Genomic DNA, 12,412 nt, shown 5'->3' with positions numbered 1-12,412 from the left:
ATTTGAAATCACTATACAACATGAAGACACCAAATATTCCAATTATCAGTTAGTTCAAAATATGTCATAAATTATAAGGAAATGCCTACTCTAGGAAGTGGTTGTTTTTTTCTTCTTTCATCATGGCTAGACCAGCAACATTGCCCATCCTTATTTTCCCTTGAGAAGGTGGGGGTGAGCTGCCAACTTGAGCCACTGCAGTCCATTTGGTGAAACCACAATTTTGTTCGGAAAGAACTTTCAGGATCTTGACCACAAAACAGTAAAGGAACAGAATATATTTCTAAGTTAGGATATTTTGTGGATTGGAGGGAACCTGCAAATTATAGAGTTCCCACGTATCTGCTGCCTTTGTCCATCGAGATGGTAGTGGTCACATGTTTGGAAGGTGTTACAATGCATCTTGCAGTTGGTACACCCTGCTGCCACTGTGTTTCAGTGGAAGAAGGAGTGAATGCTTAAAATGATAAATGGACTACCAGTAAAGCTGGCTGTTTTGACCTGGGTGGTGTTGATCTTCTTGAATGTTGTTGGAGCTGCATTCATCCATACCCATAATGGAGCTTGCCGTCCTCCCTCACAATGACAACATTCATCATTCCCCACTGTCACGACACTAGTGTTCTTGCTACTATTCATTAGATAGTTAGTCTGTGCTAACCTGGTGCAGTCAGAAATTAGGCCTTCTGTGTCCACAGTTGCTCAAAGCAGACTCGTCCAGTGAAAATCAGAAGACATCCACTAGCCATGTTGAGGTATTCCTGTATTAGATCACTAGGACAGCCAAAGATCCCCCCCCTCAATAGACAAACACTCAAGGGGAATGCACAACCACAATTAGTTGACATTTGAGGCAATATGACATGGTTATATTTATAAACCTGGTCTGGAATGTTTATTTTCTGGTGATTGCTAATTTTGCACTGTGATCAAGTGTTCAATATAATGGTCAGTATCTAAGGGAAGGTAAATATTGGTGAATGGTGAATTCGAGTTCTGGTTACTGGTGTCACACTTGGACTGTATCTAGGATGGATGCTTATAGATGGATGCTGAATGACATGGACTATGGTGATAGATGTGACAGAATCGTGCAAGATCTCTTGTGAGGGCTATCTCAATGTCGGCATTTGCCAGGTATCAAGTGAACTTCCTTGCTCAGCAGTGACAGGTTACCTATAAGGGGGGGGGGAAATTATTGTTTGCTAACAACCTTACTAATGGCAGACCTTGCATCATTAATATGCAGCTTCCTATCTTACTAAATGTGTTAAACAAACTAGAAGTTGAGAATTCATAACATGGAAGTTAGAGAGGGAACCTGGCAACATCAGCTCACTCCTCGCTCCAAAGGGTTTCCATGTTGGATACCAGGCAGTAACCACTTAAGGACATGTTCCATGGGCATCAGGCACATGTACCTTACATCATTAGACATTGGCATCTGGCAAGTGCCAGTCTCTAGAAAACCCTCTGATCCAATTACAGGACACTTCTGCATTTCAAGGCTGTACTTCACGCTGCACAGACACAGATCATTGTGATGCTGCAAAATGGACACACTCCACTCAGGGATACACACCTAGCTCACAGACTGGACCAGCCTGTATCTCCAGCTTGTCACTTGCTGTCATAGCGCTCACTCATTCTGAGCCTCCCTGAGTGCTCATAGCATCCCCATCCGGCCTGGTCTGGCTTTTTTATACCTGGTCCCTTCACCCAGAGATGTCAGGCTCACAGTACTGCTGTGTTTCCAAGCTGTTTAGTGCAGACATAAAGCCAGGAAGCTTTCAACAATCTTCAACCAAGTCAAGGGGGTAATAACATTTCAGTCAGGACAGTCTTGCATGGTAAGTTAAGGACAGTCTCTATTAGCAGTCCAGGGGCTCAGACACAGTCAGGGAGCCATTTGGGACTGTCAGAGTCAGGATGCTCTCTATTTAAAGGATGAGGAGCCAATTCTCAGGCAACTCGCCTGATTCTTTGTAGTCTGTTGTGGGCTGTCTTTCTCTTGAGAGAGAGGCAGGTATCAAGGGAGATGAAAATGGGAGGCGGAGCTGTTATAGTCCTCTTGCAGATGGGGAGGAATCCCAGGTGAGTACGCGGGCAGTGTAGAGGGCAGGCAGGCTTAGTGGTGTTGGGAGTTGGGGTGGGTGACAGTAAGTGGGGAACATATTGCAGGCAAAAGTGAGGGTGGTAGAGCGGTGTGCCTCGATAGGAGGTGAGTATAATAACAGGGATGGAGTGGCACTTACGCTTGCAGAGTGGAGAAGGTCATTTACCTCCTTCCCAATTTACTGTGCACTCCTCCAAATAGCTGAGTCTGCATGGTCTTGGGGGATTCCTCAGACCAAGTGGGTATGTTCTGGTGTCATAACCTTCCTGTCCAGCAGGATCTTCAGGTTAGCGCTCCCTCTAATTTTCTTTCCGGTTGCAGGATCGTCCGAGGTCTGTGAGCAGCAAAGACTTCTAGATCCTGTGGTTGATGCAGCATGCGTGGAACCCTGGAGTGAGAACATTGCTCCAGGTCTCTGCCCGAGAAATGGGTGCCAATTTCTGCTTAACTGCAGTAGCCTGGGCAAATGTGAGGCAGCTTATAGGGCGGCCCCAGACTGACAATGTGGGTCAATGAACACAGTGGGCTTTTAAAAATGGCCCCAGTGCTAAGGATATTGGTTGCTTCCAAGATACTCTGGCAATGTGTCTAGATAGGCTCAGAGTGAGTGAGGGCTATTACATTAAGAGAACAGGTCGGAGAGAACAGTCCAGTCCATGAGTCGGTACATGCCACTGAGAGCAAAGTGACCTTTACTGTAGCACTACAATCATTGCTGGTGCACACAAACACATCACACTTCAATGACAGTGAGTCATTAAACCATTATTAAGGATCTTTTTGCAAGATTTTCTTGAATGAATGAAGAAGGATCATTTACCAAAGAAGCCTGAATAAAATAAAAGCACAACCTCCAACACATACTGAAATACAGGTATAAAATTTATGAAAGGGAGAGAGTCTAATACAACAGGAAAATAAAGATTACACAGTTTGAAAGGTTCTTGGAGGCCTTAAGTTATAGCTGAAGCTGATATCCTGGCTGTTCAGTTAATATTTTTTATCCTCAGTGAAACTTGTACAATCTTTTGAGTTTTCACTGAATGAATGTTTCTCTATTCTTTCTATCACCAATTGCTCGCTTTTGAAATATTCAAAAGGAAACATGAAAAGACAGTTTCCCAGTCCTTGTAGTTACCATTCCATTTCTTTCTCTCTGGCTGCTGCTATGCCAAGCAGCTATTGAAATACAGTTCATTTATGTAGTCTTGACTCTGACTTGATTGTTTTTCCAACTGAATATTTGCAGGAAAACTTTCATTTCTAATGTGTGCGCCATATCAAACAAATGTAAATTTCTTTCTTGATACATGACTCAATTGAATGTGTTTAGATAAAATGCTCATTTTAATGCAGACAATTTTGTTTATTTCAATTTACTTTCCCGAACTTGCCTCAGTCTGTGGTTGCTGCTGTTATTTCAGGCCACATTTCTTCCTATTAAAATGTCAATGGCCCATGAAGGCTTCAGATCTTAAAATCAGGTGGTAGAAGTTGAAAATTGAATACACATTTTTTAACCACAATCATGACAACCTAGAGTACAGGTCAAAGTCATTTCTATAATGCTTATATATTGGTCCAAATCTTCCAGTCTATGGATCATCAGAGATGAGTAAGTGACGTTATGGCATTTCTCCAGGTGACCAGTCCTGGTACCTTATTGTATTTGCCATCTCTACCAGGATGTGTTTGTTTGAGGTAGCTTGCCACCATATATCTTGATTTGTATTTTCTTTGCCTTGGACATATCTAGTGATTAGTGGTAGAGGATATATTACCATTGAATATCTGCAGAAGAGGCATCGTTCTTAGATAACCAGAAGGTTTATTGCATTAAGCCAATAAGTACTATTACACATAGGCAGCCATAATTCCTGGGTCCTTAGGGTGCTTGCACAGTTATATCTGCTCCCTTTGAGATTTGGATAGGAATACCTTGTCTCCACCCACGGACTGTGTGCATCATCAGGAGAACGGGCGGCATTAATATCACATGAACATTAACCCCTCCAAAAGCACTACCTTATACAACAGGATGAGCATTGGGAGAATGCACTTCAAGACCTTGCAGAGGGCCTGATGCAGAGATATCTGTGGACACTCCCCGGCAAGGCCTAATTATTCTGCTGCTCAGGATCCTGCATGAATATCTCTGACCCTGAGCTCAGGGACTGCATACTTTCTCTGTGAACACAACACACTTTAATACCTGGGATAATTCAATGGTTAGCTAGGATAACTAAGCTGTGTACTGTAACCAACCTCTTACTCCCTTTCAATTGTCCACCAACTAAACCATCTGAATACCGTCCTAACCACAGCACTGAGCATCTTTCTTGCATCTAACCCAGTCCAATGACCCCTTTCATCATTTGACTAGCATCCTTACTACCTAACTACACCCACTGACTAACCCACCAACTGGATCCGACTATCCCCACTTGACTGCAGACCAAACAACAACCCCAACAATTCACCCACACCCTGCTATCCTAACAAGCTGACTAAATACCAAACCAACTACCCACTCCCACCACCTCTCTAGCCATCTGAGCACTCAACTACTCTAACCACCTAATTAAACCTGAACTGACCCACCCTCTGTCCTCTCACTGAGCACCATGACCATCCAACTATCCAATGACTACCAAAACTACTGCCAGACCATTGAACTACTCCCAGACAATCAAGCTACATCCAGATTATCGAACTACACCCAGACCAGCAAATTACCACCCCTCAACTGGACTCTACTGCTTTGCCAACTCAAACCAAATTGGTCACCCTCTTTGATCACCTGAAAAGCCCTTGATCACCTAACTACTCCTCAACAGAACCAACCGCCCCCCACCCAGAAATAGCTGCAATTACTTGGCCACCATCTGACCAGACCCAACTGCATCCAACAGCACTTGACTACACTCTTCTACTGGCCAACCAAATAACACCCTGACCACTGACTGTCCCATGACCACCTGACAACCCCAACCAGGCCCACCCAGCTACAGCCAATCCAGACTCTCGATTGCATGTCTAAACTTCCCCACTCAACCACCTACTTATTCAATCTCGTATTCACTCATTCACCTAGCCACCCATTCCAGAATCCACATCTCTTCACTAACAGGCTTAAGACCGTTTGAAATGTGACACAACTAAGGCAATGTAAAAGTGGGGACCTGCCCTCTCCCTCAATCCAGTCACTGGATTTTCCTTGGAGAGGTTTTGCTGCCCATAGTTGGCTCTAGTAGGATCAGAAGCTACAGACAAAAATGAGTGGGAGCATCAGCTCAGAGAAATCACAGCAGCAAAGTAGCCAAAATTACTGCCAACCAGATCAGCCAAAGATTCGCTGATCCAGTGAGGCTCATCAATAAAAGCAGAAATCTCAGCAGGTCTGGCATCATCTGTAGAGAGAGAGAAAGAGAGAGAAAGCAATGTTTTGTGTCTAATGATTCTTCTTTGCAACACTGTCAGTCTCAGTGCTGGGATCATTGAGTATTAAATCTCCATGGCCTAGAGAGTACGATCACTGAGAAGGATCCACACTGAAGAAGTTCATATAACAGCCTTCTTCCTGTGAATCAAAATTTTCCTCATCCATTTAAGCCAAGGTAGTTAATATTTTTGTGAAATAGCTGACAGAAAAATGTTTGTCCACCAATAGTAATTCTTACATTTATAAAAGAATGTTGTCTCTGGAGATTTCATTTGTAGATTTCATTATCAAATCTGAATTTAGTTATTTTATCCAATTTATTACAGCTCCAGATATCCCAAACTGCCAAGCCCCCGGGGGAGGAAGGTTGAACTGACTCCCTCTCTTTACTCATTCACCCTCTCAGAAGGCCACAACAAGGTTAATTTTAAAAGGATCCCTTCCCTGTGGATGCCTTTCTCCCAAATCAAATGAATATAATGTTTGAAAAGAGGAAGGTTAATTAGGCTTTCTTGAATTAATGAGAGTGAGTTTATTCATTACTAATGAGAGACAAGTAGTAATGCAAACAACATCTGACTTGACGATATCACCCATTCTTGTCTGTAATTTCTGATCCTGCAAGAGCTGAGTCCAAAAAAAGTAAAAGATGGACAAAAATATACAGATCAGTCTTTGAGTTATGCAAAGAGTAGATGAAGTATTGCAGCCATTACATTGGGTTGAAAGCAGTTACATTAATGTTGGTCGGGGAGCAGTTTTTTTCAAGATGCTTGTAGGTCAGTTGGAAAACCTTTGTCCTGTCTCCTTTTGACTGCAGCTTTCCTTGACTTCTGGCTTCCAGCAAATACAGAGAGATACATCCTTTCTTTTGAGCTACAGAGATGATATAGCTGAAGGATTTCCCAGCTATGTCTCTCAAAGCAACCCCATATCCACTAGTATACACAGACAAGGTTGAAATGGCTTGTAACCCCTTTCTTACACATTCTTGAAAGAGCAAAGCACAAACTTGTCTCTCACCCAAATTGTTTATTTTCTCCCATGTTCACAGTTTGAGATAAATCACAGATTACAGCCCAGTTTACATTGCATGTCTCCCTTTGAATCCTTCCCTTTGAGGTTTATTTGACTCCCATCAGGATTGACATTCTATGGTCTCCCTTGAGGCTGAGGAGTATCCACACAAGCCTTCCAGACAGAATTATATTGCTTAGAATTCACATTCTCAGTCAATTCTTTTGTCTGCATATCCTTTCTTTAAAAAAAGTTCTAATTCAAAATTGAACATGTCCTTGAGTGATCAGGCTTATGATTCACCTTGATGACAAATCTGATGGATTAATTTGATGGGAGATATTCACGAACAGTTATTTCACAAAATAAATGTATCAGCTTGGAAATCACTGCTGAGCCTATACCACACTTGAATACATTTTTTAACCTGTCCGTTTTAAAACTCCTCTGCCAAAATATTGAAAAGCAGAGAAATATCAAACAGTTGCTGTAAACCTGGAATAAAGCTTAAAACACCAGAAAAACACAACAGAGTTGGTCGCACTTGAGACTTTTGTAAGGACTGGTAAAAATCAATAACAATCACTTTTTAAAAAATAAATAGCAATTATTTAAAATATATTTCATGCTACAGTTGAGAGCAATTTACAAGAATATGTATTTACTGTGTTCCTTGGTTAACGTTTCAAACACTGAAATGCTATCACAATGTAGTCAGTGATGTACCATTGCATCTCTTCTGCCACTCTTTTCAGGAAATTTTGTGTCAGCTTAAAAGTAAACGCAATGATTATTTTATTTAACAAACATTTACGATTAATATAAAGGTGTGCCTTTGGTAACTCCATGATTACTGTAAATTACAGCTCTACGATATTGTTATCATTGCTGTTGATGTAAGTTTTCCACTGGTGCAGTCCGCTCTGTTCACTGAGGCTTTCCTTTAGGGCTTCCTCTTGCAGCGTGGGAGTGCACTGACTCTTTTTTCCGTTACAGCTAAGTAGACAAGGGAATCCTCAAACTTGCAACACCGCTTAGGGACTCAACCTTTCTCTATCCATTTTAAAGAGAAAACTGTAGGAGGGTCACAAAGTTGAAACATTTTGATAACGATGAGAAAGTGACTGTTTTTTCTTGAAGGGGTTTCCCTTTGAAACGGGTGGATTAGTTTTTTTTCTTTCATATATATACTCGAACAGTTGCTTTTTGTCGCTGAGTGTCCGCTTTCCATTTCAGTCACAATACTACTTGTGGTGATGCTGCGATTACAACACTGAATATAAAACTAAAGAACCTGAAGAATTGTCTATAAAACATACTGTGGTAAGTAATATTAATTTTTTATACATTTGTATATTAATATAGGAAAACTGCTTAAGATATTTGTTATGAGAGAGTGAGACTACAGTCCTGAACATGTGGATTAAGAATATATTCTTCCAACAAGCATAGAGCTGACCTGTTTATCATTTAAAAAACACTGATTCAATGATAAAGCTTTTCTTTAAAGTGACAGCTGTGATACATGTTCTGAATATAATGGTATAGTATATTTTTTTTTTGTTTAAGACTGTATTTCATGTAACACAGTGTAGAGGAAATTTCATGTTGTGATTGACATGTGATATATTTTCCAGTGTACACCAGACTGAACTGAATTGAATTAGAATTAGCTTTATTGTCATAGAGTCATAGAGATATACAGTGTGGAAACAGACCCTTTGGTCCAACTCATCTTTGCCGACCAGATATGTAGCCTAATCTAGTCCCATTTGCCAGCATTTGGCCCATTTCCCTCTAAATCCTTCCTATTCATATCTCCATCCAGATGCCTTTTAAATGTTGTAATTATACCAGCCTTCACTACTTTCTCTGGCAGTTCATTTCATACATGCACCACCCTCTGCGTGAAAATGTTGCCCCATGGGTCCCTTTTAAATTTTTCCCCTCTCCCACATGTATTCACATGAGTACAGTGAAAAGTTTACAAGTTGCCACTTACGGTGCCACCTTAGGTACCAAGGTAATTAGATACAGTTTCTTGAGTACAAATTCCCAGGAACAAAAGTAAAAAACACAGATGTTCCAAAGTACAAAATCATAACCATAAATTGGAAAAATAAAGAAACAGGAATTCTTTGTGACACTCTCAGAATGTCATAGAACATTCAGGTAAGGATCTTATATGTTTATCTCACTGATGTTTGAATGGCTGCACCCATGTTCAGATCATCTAACCAGAGAATTTAAAAAATCATAATTTCATCAAGATGTGCAAATCTCTATCAGAGAATTTATGGCGATAGCATCACATGTCTTAATGCTGCTCAGATTTCAAAATAATAATTGAGATTGGGCCCACATCTCCCAGGTCCACATGTAGATTATGTTTACGGTCTGTAATGGGATCTGATCTTTTCCTAGTTACCCTCTTGTGCTTCATATGTTTAAAAAAACAGCTTAGACTTGCCCATATTCTATCCACTAACCTTTCTCATGACACTCTTCTCTTAGATTTCTTAATTTACTGTCATGAGTTATCTTTTGAGCTATTAGAATGCTCAATTAAATTCCTTTTAAAAATAGACATAGAACAATACAGCGCAACACAGGCCATTCGGCCTTTGATGTTGCACCAACCTGTGAAACCGATCTGAAGCCCGTCTAACCTACACTATTACATTATCATCCATATATTTATCCAATGACCATTTAAATGCCCTTAAAGTTGGTGAGTCTACTACTGTTGCTGGCAGGGCATTTCACGCCCTTACTACTTTGGAGAATGGTGATCTTTTTTTACATGCATCAATCAAAATAATTTGTATATGTGTAAAATCGCTGTATATATTTCAAAGATTGATGCTCCATGAGGAAGGACAATAGGCTGAATAATCTGGGCGATCTTCATTGCTCAGACCATTGAGTGTAGGAGTTGGGACGCATGTTGAGATTATATAGGATGTTGATGAGGCTACTTTTGGGTATTGCATACAGTTCTGGCCACCCTGCTATAGGAAGGATATTATTAAATTGGAGAGGGTTCAGAAAAGATTTACCAGGATGTGCCGGAACTGAAGGATTTGTGTTATAAGGAGAGGCTGGAAAGAATGAGGATTTTTTTCATTGGAACGTAGGAGCTTGAGGGATGCCTTTAGAGATTTATAAAATCATGAGGAACATCGGTAAGGTGAATAGCAAAGGTCTTTTCCTTAGGGTGGGTGAGTTCAAAATTAGGGGCATTTTTTAAGGTGAAAGAAGAAGATTTAAAAGGGACTTGAGAAACAGCATTTTTTGCACACAGGGTAGTTCGTACGTGGAATGAACTGCCAGAGGGAATGGTAGATGCAGGTACAGTTACAACATTTAAAAGACATTTGGACGGGTACATGTCTGGTAAATGTTTAAAGGGATATGGGCCAAATGCAGGCAAATGGGATTAGTTTAGTTTGGGAAATTTGGTTGGCACGGGTGAGTTGGACCAAAGGACTTGTGTCCGTGGTATATGACTCTATAACTTTATGTGCGAAATTCGTTGTCACTTGATGCTGATTCTTGATTTCAAACAATTTACCAACATTGTTAAAAAGTAAACAATACCTACCGGCAGATTTTGTACATTCAATTTTTATAGGAATAGAATCTAAGAATACAAATGGCAAATGATTAAAGGAAGCAAAGCAGGTAAACAAAGTTAAAACCAAAACATTGGGGTTTATTCCTAGAGGAATAGAATACAAAAACTGTGATGGCCTTACTGGTTGTTTGGTTTCTCGATATCATTGAATAACTCTTGCTTCAATTAATAGGAGTTGAGCAATTCAGCCACAAAAATGATATTGAAAAAAAGTTATATGAGAGGGGCTTTTCAAGGTTTCAGTGAAAACTGAAAGGATTTTACCACAAAACCCAGGAATGCTGCCTTTATGGTTTATTACTCTCCAGAAATTTGTGAATGAATTTATTTTATTCACTTGTGGTACGTGGGCATCACCAACTGGGCCAGCACTTATTGTTCGTCCTTGAGAAGGTGGTGGGGAACAGCTTTTTGAAACACTGCAATCCATGGGCTGTAGGTAGACCTGCAATGCCATTAGGGAGAGAATTCCAGAATTTTGACCAAGCAGCATTGCAATGCTGTAGCCAACTTCACAAGGCTGGTAATTTCACAACATCTGCAGAAGCACTAGTTGTACTTAGTTGCAGCAAAATGTGCTGGTAAAACAGTTAATGTACTTTAAGGCAACGATTTGTACATAAATCACTTTGATGTGTTTCCCTATTAATTCCCGTAGCATGGTACAATTGCAAAAATTTCTTCCACGCTGAAAGGTATGTAAATTATTGGTGGATAAAGATACAGAACAGGGACATTCATTCAAAACATTTATCATGATATCTAAAACAAGAGTAAATCAATGTAGACTTCAAAAGAGGCCTACAAGGAATGGCTTTTTAAAAATTTATACTCATTGCCATCAAACAATTCCAAATATCAGTAACATTATGTATAAATCAGACATAGCATGTGTTTATTGGGAAGTGCAGACCTGACATCAGCAAACTGTTAGCATTCTGCCATTTTTATATGAATCTGTCTTGGTCTTAAGTAGCGATTAACATAATCTTGATCAATACCATTCTGATTTTAACTGCTCTTTGATCTTTCCTGTATTAATATATTAATGACCTCTAAAGATTCACACATCGTATTATTCACAACATGACCCATGGCAATAGAAAATATATAATTTAATGAATTAGCGATGATATGGTAAGGTGTGAAAACAGTTATGAAGCAGATTCATATTACTCTATGACATCCTAAAACATTTGAATAAAGCATCAAACTGCTATTGAACAATACAGTGGTTTACTGTTTGTACTAGATATAAGGGTAAATGTTCTGAACTAACATGGAGATTCAGTCACCAGTAATTCATTTATCCACATTTTTGACGTAGTATTTACTGGACCAGAACAAAACATTTGGTTACTAGGTCTATGCAGGTGCTTACATCCCACAAAGGATTCCTGTCATCTTTACCCATCGTTCCATTTATATATCTTTCTATTCCTTTTTCCTGGAGAAAATGAGGACTGCAGATGCTGGAGATCAGAACTGAAAATGTGTTGCTGGAAAAGCGCAGCAGGTCAGGCAACATCCAAGGAGCAGGAAAATCGACGTTTCAGGCAATCATTCCTGAATTCATTCCTGAATTCATTCATTCCTGAAGAAGGGCTCATGTCCGAAACATCGATTCTCCTGCTCCTTGGATGCTGCCTGACCTGCTGCGCTTTTCCAGCAACACATTTTCAGCTCTATTCCTTTTTCCTCTTATGTTCTAGACTAGCTTCCCTTTTAAAATATCTACGTTATTTGCAGCAATTGCCCCAAGTGGTAGTGAATGCAACCTTCTCATCATTCTCTGAGTAAAGATGTTTCTCAAAAATTCCTTGTTGAATTTATTAGTGACTATGTTGTATCTGTGATCCTTAATGGAAACATCCTCTCTAATCTACACTATCAAGCTCCACCACAATGTTAAAAACCACTATCAGATCAACTATATATTTTCTTTTTTCTGGAGAAGAAAATCAATCTATTCAGCCTATCCTTACAATTGTACCATCAAAGTTTCTGCAACAGAAATGTAAATTTTTTTTTGCATTTCTCCAATGTGCGTGTTTTAGTGAAATGTATGTCAGCATATAGTATTGTATTCTAAATGTAGTCTAACTGGGACTTGAAGTTTGTTTGCAGTGTGATGGGCTCATTTTCATTCCAACCTTTGTAGCTGTGGGAGATGTCCAGCAAAGGACAGAAAAACATGCAA

At 39.9% G+C, this 12,412-nt stretch overlaps 1 protein-coding gene across 3 annotated transcripts in view; it reads left to right on the top strand.

Moving 5' to 3' along the window:
• The first annotated feature begins 7,659 nt into the window (after positions 1-7,659).
• LOC122553066 (TNFAIP3-interacting protein 1-like) overlaps positions 7,660-12,412 on the top strand; it is a 62,635-nt gene continuing 57,882 nt past the window's right edge. The window contains exon 1 of one of the 3 annotated variants that reach the window (XM_043696590.2): positions 7,660-7,898. The gene's annotated coding sequence lies outside the window, so the exon portion shown is untranslated. The remainder of the gene's footprint in view (positions 7,899-12,412) is intronic. The other 2 variants (XM_043696547.2, XM_087985786.1) reach the window with 2 other exon arrangements.

Source organism: Chiloscyllium plagiosum, unplaced genomic scaffold (genome assembly GCF_037043375.1).
Source record: "Chiloscyllium plagiosum isolate Xiang-an unplaced genomic scaffold, Cpla_swu_hap1 HiC_scaffold_1, whole genome shotgun sequence".
Taxonomy (NCBI): Eukaryota; Metazoa; Chordata; class Chondrichthyes; order Orectolobiformes; family Hemiscylliidae; genus Chiloscyllium; species Chiloscyllium plagiosum.
The sequence above is the reverse complement of the archived record's forward strand: the minus strand, read 5'-3'. Positions and strand labels throughout refer to the sequence as shown.